The sequence below is a fragment of the Xiphias gladius genome, chromosome 15 (genome assembly GCF_016859285.1).
Source record: "Xiphias gladius isolate SHS-SW01 ecotype Sanya breed wild chromosome 15, ASM1685928v1, whole genome shotgun sequence".
Lineage (NCBI taxonomy): Eukaryota > Metazoa > Chordata > Actinopteri > Istiophoriformes > Xiphiidae > Xiphias > Xiphias gladius.
The window spans coordinates 10,211,208-10,226,925 of NC_053414.1; the positions used below are offsets into that span (position 1 = coordinate 10,211,208).

At 39.2% G+C, this 15,718-nt stretch overlaps 1 long non-coding RNA gene across 1 annotated transcript in view; it reads left to right on the forward strand.

Moving 5' to 3' along the window:
- Positions 1 to 14,005, forward strand: part of LOC120800526 — a 35,833-nt gene extending 21,828 nt beyond the window's left edge. Inside the window, exon 3 of the long non-coding RNA XR_005708991.1 lies at positions 13,773 to 14,005. This is a non-coding gene — a long non-coding RNA (uncharacterized LOC120800526). The remainder of the gene's footprint in view (positions 1 to 13,772) is intronic.
- Positions 14,006 to 15,718: the final 1,713 nt, after the last annotated feature.

The window sequence follows — 15,718 nt, forward strand, 5'->3', positions numbered from 1 at the left end:
ACAGTGTGTCTCAGGTACCCCTGGAAACTGTAGCCCCCCTGAGACACTGCAACTCCAGGTCCCCCACAGAGCCTGGATTAAGACAGCACCAGGGAACTCTGGTCCATTGGAACCTGTAATTATTGTGAGATTGCTCCAAGAGAAGAGCTTTGTTTCTACCAAGATAGACACCCTGAATGAAAACCAAGGCATCGAGCTTTCTGCTCTCACTCAACATTATGCAGTTTACAATGATAATGGTGGGCAGATTTACTACTTTAAGTTCTCAGTAATTTTTGAAAAAAATCGGTGTTTGATTTAAGTAAGCAAACTTTTCATTTCCAGCCAGCGACTGTTGATTTTGTCAGCTGAAGTGACAAAATCCATCTGATTTTCTCAGCTGGAGATGTGTAGCTAATTGAGCTAATGTTTGCTTAATAGGTTGATTGAAGCCTCCGTCTCTGGCGTGACTTTTTAATGTTTCCAGCTGATATGTTGTAAAATCAGAATCATGTAAAAGGACATAAATATTCACTTGAGGGCTGCATACAGTGGGGTCCAAAAGTCTGAGGGCCACTTTCCCATGCACTTGATTTGTAAAGTGCTCTCAGACCCTTGGACCCCACTGTACATGATACTGAGATAAAAGCCTGAGGCTAAATCTGCTGTTAGCATCTACCCGTTGTGGATTCATGTAGCAAACATGGAAATAAAGAAACTGCATTATTCTTGCATCACAGATAAGGAAAAATGTAAGATCAGACTTACTTCTTTCCGAAATGTCTCTGCTTAGCTATTCACCTGACCTACAAACAGTATATTTCACTTTTGTCAGAAGACACGTTTAAGGAGGTTCAAGGACGATAGTGAGTTTGTCCGGAGGCTGGAGTGTAAGCTACTTAGATGTACATGCTAACGTTTGCATCTTATATTAGAGCAGACAAACATGCTGTTTAATCCATTCATTAAAAATTTTTGCTGTTGTATTTTGGTTGGAGGGGGTAAAAAAAAGAAGAAAAAAAAAGAAACCAAGACCCAGACTCTTTAGATATGGTGTATCGCTCTTACTACAGCCTCAAGCACACATGCAGAGAAACACTGTGATGCCTAGTTAGGGCAGCTAACCTATGACAATTGCAGTTCGGGGGAGGGACTTAGCAAACAGTCAATTGGTGAATGAAGTTTCTCCAAAATTTAACTAAATCATCTAAAAATAGGTTAAAGAAATATAGAGGAAAATCAATAACAGCCAGTTGTCCCAGAGAAATTGGAGAGAAATTGAGGACTCCTCTTACATTCATTGCCTTTCTCTTGTCTGAGATTATATTACATGTATCCATCAGATGAGAGGATTTATAGAGTGTCTCAGCGGCAAGCAGAACCAAGGGTGCAGCAGGGGAGGTCATCTGTTGAGGTGCGCACGGGCACGCACACACGCACACACACACACAAGCCTTTAACATCAATTCCATCACTGTTTCAACCGCAGCCTTCCTTAAATATTAAAGGGCAGTTCCTGCGGGAGGTCAAGGATATTACTGCCTGTAATCTCCCAGGACAGAAATGATACGATTCCAGTTAACTGTGTCCGGCCAGTAATGACACTGCAATGCCCTTAAATACTGAATCATGTGCGGCCGCTGCAATACTGGTCTTCATCCTTTCAAAGGTGGTCACTGTGGCCTGACACCGGCACTGTGAGGCGATATGATTCACTATTAGGGTGAGTTAGATATTGTTGTAGGTCGCAGGGTAAAGACAGTAAAGTGGTTTGGTACAGTCCGAAGCCATGGTGAAAAAGACACACTAAAAGGAAATAAGACTGCTCAACCTGCTCAGTGCTTTGTAGGGCTGGCTCTAAATCAAGCTAGTGGGTTATCATTATCAGCCCAATAGAATACAGGGACACAGTGTCATTTATAGTGCTTATATATAGTTACTTTAATGGGTTACCCATGTAGTTTATTACAGAATGTCTTTCATGACCATGCATTTCATTTATTGGCAATACTTAGTATATTGTTTTTTTCCGTGTTAGAAAAAAAAGGACAAGGTGAGGTTCGTTCAGCCTGAGTGCTGCTAGAGCCTATGGGACAAAAGGAAACATTTGACCAATGACTTCCTTTTCAAAAGAGGTATCTTTTTGATTTTTCAGACAGGACAGATTTTTAAAACAGCTTTGATGAGCAGTATTATGTCTTATCTTTCCATTCTGCAATGACAGTTTACTCCTGCCTGGCTGCCTGTCTCACGCATACATATATGTTTTCTGTCTTGTTGGATAAGGATAATATTTTGTAAATCAAGTCTCCAGTGGTCTTCACTTGTATTCAGGCATACAACTTCAAACTTTTTCCAAAACTTTAGTCAACCTTCCTCCCCCCACAGGACCCTAGACATGCTGTTGCTAACATCATTAACATTCCACTTACAGAAATAAACAAAACTTTTCAGGATGAATGTATTAAAATGACTTTCAGTACTAATTTCAAAAGGGAAAGCTGAAGAAAACACGTAGCCCATGCCCAAATTACCTAAAATCACAAGTAATTCAAAATGTTTGTGTCATCAAAATAACCCCAGTTACAAACTGGACCAGATAACAAAACAGAGAAAGAAGAAACAAGCCCTGCTCCATCAATGGTGCCTGTACACAATTCCAAACCCTCATTATAAACACGTCTCATATTCTGTATTTGATACAAGTAGAAAATGAAAACAGGAAATTAGTTTTTAGTTAGTTTAACACACAGAAAACATATGTTTTAAAAGTACTGACTGACCATCAACAGCTAGCTGACTGTTATCAAATAGCTCTCCAAAGGTCCTTTGGTCAGCTGCAAGGTTTACATATTATTGACAGGCGTCGTGGCTGGTGTTGCTTTATGCTGTTTCCCTCAGTCTTTATGTTAAACTAATCTAGTCGTCTCCTCACGCCAGTTATGAATACTTTACGCACATATATGAGAATGGAATAAATCTGCTTATCTCAAGAGCAAGTACGATTATTTTTCCCATATTTCTGAACCATTCTGTTAAGTAACCGTTTAAAAAATGACAAGGCCAAGCAACAAGCTTTGGTCTGGGTAGTTACCCAATGTTAGGGACCATTTTCAGTATAGTTGAAAATCAACAAAAACAATTTTACCGGAGGAAAAGTTATCCTTGACTTTATGTAAGTTGAGAAAAATGTGAAAGCACAGTGAAAAACAAGAAAACACAATAAAAAGGTTGTTTTCTCATAGTTAATAAGTAAAACATTTCATTATCAAATCAACAAAAACTCAAGGCAAGCACATTTTGCACAACGGATAACTGGCTGGATGGATAAATCAATACCGATTTTCAGTAATTATTGAATATCTGATGTTTACTCAGTGCTAAAGTTTTCAGAAATCAGTATGGATTCAGTGCCTGACATTTTAATGTTCACTCAGAGAGGGTTCCAGTACAGCAGGTTTAATTACATTTAAGGTAAAATGTGTGTATTTTAATGTCCCACATGGCATTCATATAGTGTACTTATAATACCACCTATTGGAGTGTAATTCAAATCGAATTCTTTATGGTTTTCACTTCATATTTTTTGTGGGTCATTGCCATTTATTCAAGTAAACTTCTAATACCTCTCAAGAGGCTTAATAGACACGCAACATCAAACAACTAGGGCACATAAAGCATAAAAACTAATTTGTTATCCAATATAAGGGGATCAGCCAGTCTCTCTCAGCATCATGAGTGAACTCTACAGTATATCCCTACTTCATCTCATTGTCTAACACTAATGAGTTGGAGGGGGGGGGGCAGTGAAAAATAACAAAAATGATGTGTTATTGTTGCTTTTAACAGAGAGCAGATTAACCTGGTGCTAGTGTGGGTCTAACTGAATCGCATGCTAATGAGCACATTGACAGGCAGAGTTTAGGACCTCATGGGTGTCACCCGTTGGTACAAACGAAACAAAAAAATTCAGCTGTAGTCCAAGTTTAAGACAAGGGGAAAACAGTCAGTCTGAGCCAATTTGCTGTGGCAGTCATGGGGTCGTCAGATCATCGGTTTGATCCCTGCACTGGCGTGCTAAATCTGGCGTAAAATAATATCCCTTGCTCCCCTTTAAATACAACCACTGAGGTGCCCTTAAGCAAGACAGTTGCTTCAGCCTAAAATAATAGATTTTTCTTTCTTTACTGCTGGAAGGTTGAATTGATCCAAATTATACTTATAGCAACAAAGCTTTGATATATCCTTGGCCTATCAAGTGCATATGGTTAACCTGTTTTCAATCAATTGACTACTTGCAGCCCATAGACAGTTTTATATAGAATCGATTCACAGCCCAGTATCCTTAAGAACTATGTTCTTATTGGATGGAGCTGCAGTGCATGATTTGTTTCCAATGACATTGTTCAGTGTTAATGCAGGAAGTAGTATGATGTGCCCTTTATGTATCTGAATTTCATGTGGGAGACCTGAGTTTGCATCCCTCAATTAATGTTTGCTTATCCATGATCTTTCCCTAACCTTAAATAAGTAGTTTAGTTGCCTAACCTTATGCACTACTTAACCATAGTTTATTTGCCGTAATCGTCATGTTATCACAAAGCAATTTTTTTAAAATTTAAAATGAAAAACTCTGCCATTGAAAGCAATATGGGGTTTTGGAAAATGTTCTAATATCAACATTTTTTGGGACCAACAAACTACAACAAAGAGCTGCAGAACTGGGTGTTGATTCTGAGTGGGATTGGTTGTACTAGCACCAGGTTCCCGTTATACGTTAGGTCACTTGATTCAATGTTTACATCAAAAATATCACTGAGTGGAAATTTTAAAATGCTCCCTTCTTTTTCTAAATGCCTGATGGTAAGGGAGATGCAAAAATCCCGTAGATATAACATTTTGTTGAATCAGTTCATGGTTAAATGCCATCGTCCCCTATTGGTTGCAGATGACCGGCATCGTTATTATTGTAGTAAATGCAACACACACGGACAAACATGAACCGATGCCCTTCATTGATATCAGGTTGAAATTACTACGGGCTCCATTGTCCATGCCATTTCAACCCTGCAAAACACTTAAGCAGCATGCTTTGCCTTCTGCAAGCAAAGGAGGTCAGAAGTTGTTATTCCTAAACACTAAATGGCAGCATATGGTCCACCTGAGCTGGCTGAAAACAACCTCAGTGAGTTTCTGAGATAACAGATAAACTTGATATGGGATGGCGTGGTAAAGCTGTACTCTGGCTGTGTTTATTGATTGTCCACATTCCTGCTGAGTGCAGTAGTCCTCCTATCTTGCAGACCCAGAGACCATTTTCGTTAACTGTTGTACAGTCTCGTGGCTAACGGCATAAAAGAGTACCCGAGATGCTCCTCTTGCTCTGTGACCCTGAGCACCTTCAGCATCCACCAAAGAGACGCCATGTACGCTGAGACTAGCTTCATTGCTCGTTTTTAGGGTTAGTAGGAAGGTGTTGCGTAAGAAGTTCAGTTAAGTCCTCATTTTCCACTCTGTTGCCACCCTCAGATTGTCTGTACTCAGCTCTACAACAGAACATATCCTGTCAACAGTTTGAACAGGTCTACCTGAACTAATTTGAGGCCCCTTGACAAGCACAACACAACAAAGAACAGTGTGCTGACCTGAAATGACTGGCAGAACATTCTCCATAAATTGCCTATAACTTGCATATTTCTTTAATATAATTCTAAATTATATTCATAAATAGATTCTATCAAAATTAACATTTTACTAGTGGTGGATACACAGAACATTGGATACACAATTTCATGCTACTTCATACCTCTACTTTACTGAATTTCAGGGGGGAAATTTCCTTTTTTTTCCCCACTACATGTATTTGACAGCTATAGTTACTGGTTATTTCTCAGACTAAGTCTGAGTGAAATAGTAATTTCCCCTCTAAATTTCTCAGATGGTTACATTTAAATAACTGTTCATGGCCCCAAAAGGTACAATTATACAGTATTACTCAAAAAGAAAGCAAAGATCAGACAAAAGTCAAAAGTATGAATACAAGTTTGTATGGCAGAGGCTTTTCTTAATTTCTCTCCCATAAATCATTTCAGTTCTCCAGATTTAACCTCTGACCTTTTAGTGGGCTTTGAAAACAATTGGACTGAACTAGCTAACTGTATATAAAAAAGTTAAAGTAGCGCCTTGACCAGCTACAATACTAAAATGCTGCGTATGCACTGATGCTACACTATTAGTCTAATACCGTAATATACAACTCTATCTCAGTTGCAGGCATTTTTTTTTCTGCAGAATGAGTACTTTTACTTTTCATATTTTAAGTACATTTTGCTGCTACTTTTAATACTTAATACTCTACTATTACTTAATTCTGCATTTAAAATAATTTACTTTAATTTAATAATTAAATTATAATTTAATATAGTTTTAATTATTATAACAAGAATAACAGTTTGATGAAGTTTTACGACAAAGCAGTTTTTGGTGTTTGTAAAAGAATGGTGTTATATGATGTGTTGCATTATGAGATGTGTCCTGCAGTTTTATGTAAGAAGGGATAAATTACTCTGTCCTGTCCAAGTACTCAAGCAAAAAATCTGATTTTGAGTTGAAATGAAAATGCTTGTTGCATAAATAAATCTCTAAAATCCTCATTTCGGTTTTCAGAGCAAATGGTTAACCTTTTGTAGCTTGAGTTTTGACCTAGAATCAGTTAAGTCAGTGATCAATAACAACGGAAAAGCCTTGCGTGACCTTGATTACATGATGAGCTGACCAGGAGGCATTAATATTTTTTTCTCACTCTTTCTGACAAGGAAAACTATGATTTATATACAGTGACACAGGGTGTTTTTCCCCACAATTAATGCTAGGGGTGGCACAGAGCCAATTTTTCCCTGTATGACACAGTAGAAGATATTGCTTAAGGGTAGGGCTCATTCACACAAACCACAGCAAGGGCCTGTTGCCTGCACCTCTTCATCTAACAGTTCACTGTGGCTGCTGCCTCTGTTACCATTGCCCCTTGCAAAAATTGAATCCTTGTCTTATTTTTGAGACCAGTCTTTATTGAACAATAACACCACAAATATCAGTGAGGGAAAAATGCGTCCTGTTGGTTTCTAACGGGAGGCATTTATCAGGGGACAGCCCTGGTGTCAAGCTGGACCACAACAATGCATGTCGGCGCAGACATCCCCTGCACGGCCACAGTGAAAAAGCCTGCATCGCCGAACATCGCTCGGTTCGGGACGGCGCCCTTACAGCAGGTAATACCGGGTGGCTGGGAAAAATCGCTTCTTTCCTGTCCAAGTCCTTAAAATCGCAGTGGGGAGTTCTTCCTCTCCACTGTTGCCGAGTGCTCGCTCATGGTGGGAACGTTTGGGTTTCTCTCTGTGATACTGTAAGGTCTTGACCAGACTCTGTAAAGTGCCTCGAGATAATGCATGTTATGATTTGGTGCTAAATAAATAAAATTGAAACTGAAATTAAAAATCAGACGCTCGTTCGTTTAGGGACAACCCAGTCATCGCATTTGCGATCCATAATCCAGGTATTGTCATGTGCGTACAGCTAGGCTACTTGTAGAGGATGTTTTGAGAGCAATCAGCTGATTGCTTCTCACATATGTATTTAAGGAGATCATACAAATACCAAGAAGATAAAATACGTTTGGTTGAGTGTGCATTCTGCCCGTTTGCCAGATTCATTAAGGTTCATGCAATTTAAAAGGGTGAGTTTTGCACGGGGGAAGAAAAAATGTAGGTCTGAGAAGTATTTGCAATTTGTATAGGTACATTAAAGGAGGGGTTTTAGTGTGAAAGAGAAAATTTAATTAACCTACTCAATAGAAATCACCATGACAGCAGAAAAAAGGGTGAGCGTATGACAGAAACAGTATGCAGGAGATCTTCAGTGAATTAATTCAAATATAATATGACAACTTTTTAGGAAGGAGAAGAGAGCAGTAATAACTCAAGACGAAAAGCGACTCTTTTATACCACCAGTCAAAGAGTGAACAGGGAGCTGTGGCTTACTGGTCATAAAGTTTGAGCTCGACCTTCACTGGGCTACTACGGCCAGTGCACTCCGGTGGCATGGAATTTTTTACAATGCAGTCTTTTTATGTCTTTAGATTTCTTTTTGATTTCCTCACCAATTTCTTTTATCACTCCTACTGCATTAGTTTAACAAACCTTTTAATACATATAGACACAGATGCAGTAGCTGACTGTGTCATTAGCCCCTGTTTAAGTAAATTGGAATTGTGGGATTGTCATTTTTTAGTGGCGTCTCAAATGCATACAGATGTTGAATTTTTACTCAGTTTGTTAAGTAAAAAAATCAATCACAAACACAGAACTTAGCTCACTTGTACATTTTAGACTGGAGGATGTTTTTATTGATTTTATCTACAGTATGTACTATATGTTATAGTGTAGCCCTGCCTCCCAGAGCATTGGTTTCAAGACATTTTCACCCCAAGACGCCCCCTCCGTGATGGATTTTTGGTTTCATGACACCACATCCCCCTTCCCACCACCATGTCCGCACAGGTCGTTTCGGTCAAGGGATCTCGAACGGCCGCAGTAATTACGACGGGAGCAAAGGAGGAGGTTAGGTGATGTAGCCTAAAACACAACACACAAGACTTTTACAAGGGGACCACTGTTCCTTTCCGTGTTGGTCAGCGTTATTTCCTTGATCCACGAACGTTGCGAAACATAAACACTGCGTGTTTATTATTGTTACCGCGACGATGAAGGTCTGGTATGCCTGCCACGGTAACACTCCTACGAGTCGTATCCAAGGGTAGGGACAAACGACCTATATGGTCATTTAAGTTAAGTCAGATTTTAGTTCTGTTGGTCTGCATAATTATTATTGCATACTTCTTGACTTTTTAAAATTACATAATATTACATAAATACATACATTAAAGTTACATGAAGTTACCTTTTCCCTAAACTTAACAAACAGGGGTTTTGTTGCCTAAACCCAACGACATACAGGGCTCAGGATGCAAACCCCGGTCTCCAGTGCCAAAGTCCTCTGCTTTGTACACCTATCATCCACCACGTCCATCGTGTGATGACTCCCATGCCAAGCAAAACCCTTTTTTGACTGGAAATAATGTTTTGACTGAATATATTCCAGGCAGCAATTATGTTTCACTAAGAACAAGTTTGGACACAATTTTAAGGAAACAAGGCTGATATAGAATTTTTTTTTTTTTTTTATTAAAAAAACGACAGTCTTCCATCCGTAATCTCACAAATGACTGAACGTCTAATACCCTACGTGTTTTTGAGCCAGCTGAATCGATTTTATTTAAATATGTGTGTGTGTGTGTGTTTAGATAAGCGACACTACCCCCTGCCCGATGCGGGCAACTGGCCAACTTAAATGTCTGTTTACTTTGTATCAGGCTGATAGAGGATTGCAAGAGAATGGAGAGTGTGGCGGGGAGGAGAGACCGGGAGGGAGGGGGAGCGAGGGAAATAATTTTGGAACGTGCATGGGAAACACCTCTATTTTTAGCACATCTCCTCTGAGAGCGAAGCAGAAGCATGAGCTGAATGATTTTGGGCGGGGAGTGTGGGAGTAAAAATGGGGGGGGGGCGTGTGGAGAAAATAAATAAATAAAACTGGTTTTATTTTTAGCTCCACTGCATTCATACATTTATGAATCTATATATGAATTGCGCTGTTTCTGGCCTTCAGCAAATCCCATCCTTGCTTTTGTAGCTGCGTGGCTTATTTGCAAATGGCAGAGAAAACATCTTGGTGTGGTAAAACCCCATCAGTTGTGGCAGGTTAAGGATTCGTACGTGGAGCAAAAAAAAAAAAAAAGGCAGGCCTGTTTGTGTGTGTGTGTGTTGGGATACGTGTGCGTGTCTGTGTGCTGGCTTGTGTGCCCCCGTCTATGAGAGTGACAGAGTTGGTGCGTTGCTCTGCTGTGAAATATCCTGGAATGGCTTGCCTCCAGGGGTTTGTGAAAGTATGAAGCAAAACGTGACTGTGTAGTCAGTGCTTCACGACTGAATGGAGAGGAGGGGAGAGGAAGAGAGCTGAAGCCAGATAGAGAATAATTTGAATGGGGGGGGGTGAAGTAAGAACAGAGAAAGAACATGAGTGAGACTATGCCAGGGAGAGAGAAGAGAATACCGCAACCTCCTCAATGAGACTTTGGATGAAAGAAAGCAGAAAGATGTATGCAAGGAAGTGGAAGGAGTGAACCGCAGAGGCTAAGTCTGTCCCGTGCAGCGCTTTTCAATTTGTCGATTCCCGTGGCACCACTTTGGCTAAAGATAGAGTGCCTATAAATAGAACCTGGTCCGTTTTTTTTACCGTCTGAAGGATGGAATGGCCACAATATATTTAATCATATCAATTTCATATCTCCAATATAATCTACTTTAATCAAAATGGTTCAGAAATTACTAGGACAGATGATCACGTCAAATCACACATCACTGACACCGGGTGTCTGAAGGTGTGTAACCTAAGGGTGAAAGACAGTACGTTGACAAGGCATTTTTAAATTGCTTTTCTATTCTGACTTTTGATTTTACCCTTTCCAAGGCAAAGGAAGGGCAGCACAAGGTAGACACTACATTTAGGAATCAATGGAAGAACATAAGAAATGGTTACTAGACCAACGCCAAATCTGAACATAAACTTAAAACTACATTAAAATCAAAAAACACACACACACAAACAAATCGCTCACTTAACTCCGGTGATGTATAGTCATGCAATAGTTTTTTGGGTTTTTTTTCCCCCAGGTTTGTCAGTGAAAGTGAACAGAATTTAATCTGCGGTGTTCAAAGCTGGAAAAAACTCAACTGTAGTGTGTCTTTCAAGAAACAATATTTAATCAGGCTAATCCACAGAGCTCGCCGTTTTCACTTTTCATTCACTCCTCCGTCTAACAAAGAAACAGTCGCTATAAAAGCGTGGTTCGGTGATATCCAAACATCCATAAATGCTGTTCGGATTTCCTCTGCAGCACTACCCATCTGGCCAGTGTCAACTTCTGTCTTCTACATGTTCCAACCAAACATTGTCAACAAAATAAAACTCAGATTACTGCTATAAGAAGCACTGCACCTCTTTCTGATGGGCCTGTGTGATGAACTGTGGAGAATGACGTGTTGATTATTTAACTTCGATCACATGAACAATATCTTTAATATCATTTCAACAAACACAGCAGAGGAGACGTGCACATCCCTTGACTGTTTGCTGTATCTCATAGATGGCCCATCATATGTGGAACCCTAATTGTTTCACCCACAGCCTTTTCAACAACTCCCCCCAGCTAAACAAGAAAGTAGGTTGGCATTGCCCAATGCAACAACCCATATACATTTTTTGTGATCTGGTGCTCCCTATTGGCTGGATGGCATTTTATGACAATGTTTCAATGCTTATGACCACTGAAAAAAATGATCCGCATGAGCGTTTTCCCATCTACCACTGCAGATCTTGCACCTGGCTTAGTTAATTTTAGGCAACTAAAACTATTTGGCTACGGTTAAAGAAAGCCTGTGGCTGTTAAGAAACCAAATACTGAGTGTTAGAAGCACACAGAGATGTGAACTACAGTCTCAGGTTTTAAAGTCAGACACTTGTGGCACTAATACCGCGTCATGCTACTTCAGCCTTTGTTTCGCAGAGGGAATTTAACGCGGGCGAAAGGCGAACATAGCTCATTTTAGGCATTTAAACAAACAGTTACTTGTGGTTTTTCAGGTGAGAAAAGTCTCACCACTTTCTGTATTTAGGGTGAGAGAGCGATTACTGTGCCAGTCTTAGTGTGATAGTCCATCACGAGGAGGGTGACAGACTACAAGGGAGGCAATGAGTGAAACCAAAGCTTCTTTTTCACTTCTTAAGTATTCTTGAAAATCACCAGACAGTTTGAGCATCACCATTTTGTCCTTTGTCAAAAATATGTAAGGAAGAATAAGGTTTAATTTCAGTTCTCATGTACTGCAGAAAAACACAACTTGATCACAACATGTGTACTTCAGTAAAAAAGCTGTTGTTAGTTACAAATCTCACAGTAATGAAACACTGTGTTGGGTTAATGCTGGTATTCTGATCCAGTTTTTATTTGACCTCACTTTATATATTGTATTTTTTTGTGATTTTAAGAGTTTAACATTCATTTTACAATGTCTAATGATGGAAGCATAACAGAGTCAATGTTGAACATTGAAAGGTACATATCATAGATGCCAGTGATTTTACAGATTAGCGCTGACCATTTCCCTGACCCTTTGACATTTAACTTAGTGTATAGGAATTTAAGGAGATGTCATGTCTGTGACTAAGAGAAATGATTAAGTGACCCAGAGGTGCATATACAATGAAAAAAAAAAAAGATTCCCAGGACTGAGTCTTGAGGCACTTCACATGTAATTCAGGACACCGGGCTTTACAGTTGCTGAGATACCAACCGACTGCCTCTATTTGTCACTAAGAATGCAATGGTCAACAGCACCAAAGGGTTAAGGAGCACTAACACAGTGTCCTCACCAGCATCAGCATTCAGCAACATGTCCTTTACAACCCTGAAAAGAGCAGGTTTGGTGCTGTGCTGCTGAGGGAAATTAAAAAAAAAAAATTCAGGACCATAACAAGTTGTACAGAGACAATCTCTTCAAAACTTTGGAAATGAAAGGTCATTTCAAAAAGATCAAAGTTGGTGAGATGAGGAGATCCCTTAGCGTGACTTTCCTACTGTGGCTAGGTGTGTTAAAATGTTCAGGAACATAAGCAGAGGACATCAGAGATGTTCAGAACAGAGAGAACACCGATAATTTTAAAGAAGAACCTTTGGTTATGCTTCGCACTGAAGACAAGTTTGCGGGGAAAAAAATTGCTCTTTTGAAATATTTTTATAATTCTTCCTTGATACGACAGCTTTATACTTTGAGCTCAGGAGGTTTAAATGAGGAATTAGATTTGTCGCACTCTTTGTAGAGTCTACTGGATTATATTTGAGCTCAAATAACGCAATTTATGGCTTGACTGCAACAGCAAGACCTGCCGTACAAACGCAAATGTCTGTTGCCAACTGACTGACTGAGTGATGAAGGTACGCTATTGGTCAGCCAGCCGAGTGTTTGAGTTTCCCCATTGGCCGTTGCTCTTTCAAAATGAATTGGCCCAAACAGTTTTCTATTATGTTATCAGGGGGGCGTTTACAGGCAGTGTCACTAGCTTTACTTTGATTGATTTGAGATTGACTTTTCACACCTCTTTAGTGATGTTGTTTTGTAATAAAAATTTTTTTAAAAGCATCTAGCGACAAATCTAGCGACTGTTCGGACAAATCTAAGCTGCTTTTGGTAGAAGAGAGTGGCCAGTGGTGCGCCGCGAGCGTGAGGTCAGGCTTTCCCCCTGCAGGCACGCCTCTCTATGTGTCTCATTCAATTGACCGCATCGCAGCTGACACAGGCGTGACTGAGCTTCTAAGTTTATGGTTATCTATAAATATTGAGAGATGGAGGAGATTGGAGTGTAGCGTGTTTTGGAAAATGAGGTTTGAAGAATACAGAATTTTCCGCCTTGTATTGTGAAACCTTTTCCCTCAATGATGGGTTAAGATGAAAGATTTTATTAACTAGGGAATTTTCTGAAAATATGATTGTCACATTATATGTTCTGCATTTATGGTCATTTATATTTTTCTTGCAATCTTTGTATCAACTAAGTATAATTATGTTTTGTAAATAGTATTTTCTAAGTAAAGGATGATAATTGTGTTTTTTTATTTCAGTAACATGACTGATGAGTGAATCATATATAAGCAAACAGCCTCAGACACCACCCTGATGAAATCAAGATAAGAAGAACAAAAATGTCCGGTGTTCGGTGACCTCATCATGGTGTACTGGAAAAGAGCCGTGTGGTGCGTTTTAATTTTAATAATTCTTTCTTGTGTATATTGGATGAGTTTTGTGCAATTCCACCTACACTTGGCCCCAAATTCAGTCTTGAGGCAACAGATGCTTTTATTTCTTTAGGGGTATATACTGACAGTTTTGGATGTAGTTTTAAAAGGATGAAAAAAATGTATGATTGAGGAAACAGGTCCATACAAAAAATCAGAAATCATTTCTGTAGGAAAACTGGCAAATACGTACGTGAGTTGGCAAATACAGGGGTAAATGTTTGAGCATTTAAATCTTTAAAGATGTGAGGACGAAAAGTGGAAACACAATGCGTCTGTGATCACACACACACTTTAATCTTCCAAGACCAAACAGTAAACATCCAGTTCAATGGTAAGAACTAAATTAAGATATGGCAGTGGTCTCAAAAGGGCTCTGAGATGTTCTGTTTGAAATGATAAGACCTGAAAACCTAGCTGCAAAGTCATTCGACACATCCTCAGTGTGAATGGTAAAAAATCATGACTTTATCGTGGTGCCAGAGAGGCACAGGAGAGCCTAAAACTTCAAATAATGTAGATACAAATATAGACTTATATTCTGGGGAAGATAAAAACAGAACAGAGCACAGTCAGAGCACCAAATTTTGAACATAAGCATCTCAAAGCTGGGCAAGTTTTTAGTTGCTATGGGATTGCATCTATTAAAAATAAAAGCTGCTCATCCACAACCAAACCACCAGCTCTAGGAAAACTAATACGATTACAGTTATGGGAACAGAGTTCAAACAGACGCTTTGGCTCAAAGCAAGTTTTAGCCATGTCTGAGTCAGAAACATAAAATCTAATTTTGCAAGAGCAGTAAATTTAATGTAAATCTTATTTTAACATGAATGTTATTAGAAAGTGATCTTATGCTGAGGCTGCAATTAACTACAGATATTACTTTGAACTTTGTTAAGTATGTACTACAACTACATTTCCAGATATTCCTTTTCGAGTTGTGAGAAGATCTACAATTTATTATTACAGGAATGCCAGAAATGACAAGATTGTCAGACCTACCTTGGTTCACACTCAGTCGATTACTTGCAGTGAGAGCTGTACCCTTTTATGTGAAAAATATCTCGTCTGTCCAAAGAGGTGGTGAAATTCTCCATATATGGAATTCCCACTTCAATTGCAGAAGCCTCTCAGCCAGATTTGGAGTTGATGTTCATTAAAGTACTTACAGCTCAATTTTCCGGAGCCGTTTGCTTCTGAATATCTGCTTGTGAATCATCACCTTTTTATCTTTTTGATCCCAACATTTTGATTTTGATAAACACACGTAAGACTACATTTGTTATGTATTTAAATGATTTTATTCAGGTAAAATAAAGCAAGAACTGAAACCAGAAGCAATGGATTTGAATATTTCATCCAATATTCCAATAATCCCCAGTATTTGACAACTGGGGATTTCTCATCATGAGAAAACAGTTGTCAAATATTGTAATACTTCAGAGTGTTAATAAACTTTTGTAGGGGCATTTTATAGGCATAATTTAATCTCCCAAAGAAGAATGAATAAAAAAAAAATTCAGTTCAGAGCTGTTTTAGGATCCATTATCTTATTAATTTATTCCATCTGGCTTGACCTGCTTATGTGTGTGACACTACAGGCACTAATTTCATAAGTCAAGGTGCAGGGTGGAAAGCATAGTCAAGTGCGCTGTGCTCAGAGGCAGCAGCGGAGCATTTGATGTTGTCTTGGCTCGATGCATGGGGCATAGATGATTCCCTGTTCTGCCTTAACGAAGAAAAACTGGAAACTTCCTTCAGTTAAATCA